Source organism: Pteropus alecto, unplaced genomic scaffold, assembly GCF_000325575.1.
Source record: "Pteropus alecto unplaced genomic scaffold, ASM32557v1 scaffold109, whole genome shotgun sequence".
NCBI lineage: Eukaryota > Metazoa > Chordata > Mammalia > Chiroptera > Pteropodidae > Pteropus > Pteropus alecto.
The window spans coordinates 3,756,361-3,759,982 of NW_006494608.1; positions in this window are offsets into that span (position 1 = coordinate 3,756,361).

A 3,622-nucleotide genomic window follows, 5' to 3' on the forward strand; every position below is an offset into this window, starting at 1 on the left:
AGATGTGTAGAAATGGTCTATAATGAACTTCAGATTAAGTCTATGAAAGGTTTAATGGGTGCCATAATCAAAGGTTTCTTGCCTGGGAATTTCTTAATTTGTCTTGTTCAATGGAAAAGAGAAAATTTTTAATTCCATTGAACTTAATCACAGTATATATAATATAAAAATGTTCCTTGACTTGGCTCTAAACAAAATAGCAATGTGCCTTTGGGCAACTCTTTTCTGTATGCCTAATGTTATGCTTCCATCAGAGGGGAATGATCATTTTTTACCTGGCCTCAATGGGCAGTTGAAAGGATGCAATGAGAAAATGTTTTTCAAAAACCTGATGATAAATTTATTGAATGATTTTATGGTAACAAGTAATAGAACACAGAAATCAGTACTTTGAATTTGTCCTTCTCTTCAATGGACTATTAGCAAGTCCCTTATTACTTAGGCATTTCCTGCCTATAGAAAAACAATGGTCATAAGTGAGCATAGAACCATCTCAATCAATCTTCACAAAAACACTGAGAACTGAATATCATTCCCATTTTTTGGTGGGAGAACTAAAGGCTAGAATTGCAAATAACTAGTTCAAAATTATTTAAATGATACTCAATTTTGTATCACCTAAATTCTAAACTGTATGCTTGTTTTTCCATTATCATATCATGTAACTCAGGAGATTACAGGAGTTTATTTCACACACTTATTCATAGAAGGCTTCACCTAAGTGACAGAGTTTGGAGACTGGGAGATCATCCTCCACAGCAGTCATGCATTGGAAGTAGAGAATCCAAGGGTCCTAGAAAAGAAACTCCTTTCATTTAGAAGTGACAGTACCTTAAACCTCAGGCCTTAGCTGTTGAACTTAAATTGGTTTATCTCATTAGCTAGTTACTTCCTATTGTCTCAAAAGAAAGAAAATGGGACATTTACTTTTTAATCAACAGGAGTTTAGAAAGGCCAGAATTTGGAATCATCTCTGAACCTCATCCAACCCCTTCTGTTAACACAAGAGCCTATGTTCACCCCTAAGCTTATTAGTTCATGATTGTGATAGATGAATTTATAGAAAGGTTTATGGAGAAAGAAGACTCTACATTGGACACTTAGCAGGGAATCATTTAGCATAGACTGAAGAAAGTTTAAAAGTTGGTTTGAATAAAATCTGCTTCAAGTGTCTCTTTCTTTTATTTTAACAAATGAATCACATGACTTAACAAGGCTATCATGTCTCTAGTCATACTGGTTATGATGAAGTGTGATAAGACAAAAGAAAAGGTACTATGAGTTGAGAAAAAACTTTTTCCTTTCATAAAAATTTATAGTGGAAATAAAGGGAAATGAATGAAAAGCAGTGTGGCATTTGAATATCTGGTTTTATCTATAATGCCTATGTACATGGATCCATATTTTAAAATAACTTGACCATTTACCCAAGCCTAAACTTAGATCCTCTATTATTTTTTCTTGCCTGTTGTTATCATGATTTAAGCTTCATATTTCATCATGTGGAAGGAGTATGTGGCAGGCTTATAGTCTGAATATCTAAGTCTCATTTTATAAATATTTATTGCCAACTGATGTGTTCCTATCTTTGAAGTCATATGCATGGTTCACTGTGAGCCTGTGCTTCCCTCCTCTGCCTGTAGAGAATAACTGCCCAGCACTTTGTTTACATGAGGATGGCTTCAACACAGTTATTTTTTTAAATCTACATCTTCTCACACCCCTCATCTTTGTTATGTTATATTTATTTCCTTCCTTCACCTCACATCTCATGCAGCATAGGCCAGAAGTAATAAACCAGACAACATGATCTGTGCTTCTGTTGAATTAAAGCAGTGATATAGGCTGAGCTGATCATTCATAACCTGCCTGGGGTTGCTGCATGGACCTACCAGAACCAGGAGAGAGAAATAAACAAAACTCAGAGAAGAAACTCCGAATAAAAGAGGTGAACATGGAGGATATTGAACATCAAACTAAAAACTCTGGACATGAACCCAGTAGCAATAGAGAGCTATGGGAGGCTTTGAAGCAGAAGAATCAAGTTAAGATACAATGCTTCAGGAAAAGTAACCAGACCTCAAATATGAAGGATTGCCATGCATTAGAGAAGGAAAAACTGATTAGGCAACTGCAATAATATAGATGAACATGAATATAGTTCCACTTATATTTAGGCACTGAATTATGACAGTGGAAATAGATAGGAAGGTGATAATGGGAGAGATACCAGCACCATAGAATTGACAAATTTTAGAACTATTAGATATAGGGCAGAGGTGAGTTAAAAAATACAGTAAAAAATTTTGACTATAGGTAATAGGAAAATGAGGGTGACATTAACTAAAATTGAAATAAGGAAGAGAAGCATGATTAGAACAAAAATGATATGTATTATTCACTTTAGGGCTTTATAAATTTTAAATGTTACTGGAGCCTGAATAAAGAGACATCCACAGGAGAAATGGGTGAGACAAAGGCATATATGAGTTATGAATTTGTATAGCTGAGACATGGCAGGTGAGGAAAAGAAAGGAATAGCTTCTGGTTTCTGGCTTAGATGGCCATGTGATAATAACCAGGACAGATGAAAAAAGGAGGGGTGTTGAGGAATAGGAGAGGGATCCCATACATTCATGTCGAATTTATATTTCTCATGGGATATCCAGGTGAAAACATTCAGAAAGGTGAACTCACCTGCCTAGAGCTCAGTGGATGGTCTAGTTGAACAATCTAGGTTTGGGAATAACAAAGGAAATTTTGTAAACATTCAGATAATCAAAGTTCCACTTCTGGAAAGATGAAGTAGACATACCTTTTCCTATTCCTCCCACTAAATAGAGTGAAAAACCCTGGATATTATATATGAAACAAACTTAAGGAGATTCTTAAAGTTAGGGGAAAAAAAAAAAAAAAGAAAGACAGATTTATTAGGACCTTAGGATGAGAGAAACAATTGGTGGGGAGTTCCTAGGTTTCCTTTTTTTTCTTTTTTTTTTTTTCATATATCTCAGACTTGGAGCAGAAAAATTTGGCAACCTGGAAACAACAGATACAGATAAAAAGCCCAACAAAGCCTGATCTCTCTAATCAACCTAACAAACCAGAAAACTTTTAGGCAATTTCTGTTCTATTCCATTCAATAAATCACCACAGAAAAAACAAACTGTAGCTCAACCCCAAAGTATGCTATTTAAGGCCAAGTGGAGCACCTGGATTTTTATCTTGATGAAGTTGTAACAAAGTATCTCAACACTCTTGACAGGGTAGGGTCAGAGAAGGCCATGTAGGGAACCAGGATTCTCATCCTGAACAGCCAATAATGAGCTCCATCTAGTCTTATGGTGTCAGTGGAGTGATGGGGAGCATGGATATCCAACTCCACCTAGCAGTAATGAGGCATCCCTTTCCCTCCCTGCTGGGGGGTGGTGTCAGAGGAAGCCTATTAGAGAGTGGGGATTGTCACTATCACCCAACGGTAACAAGACCGCCCCCAATACAGTGTCAGTGGAGACTATATGAGCAACTGGAACTTCTGGCTAACCAAGCAATAACAAGGACTTTCCACCTTGTCAAAAAAGGCTGAGTGAAGAACCTACACTCACACCTTCACCTGGCAGTA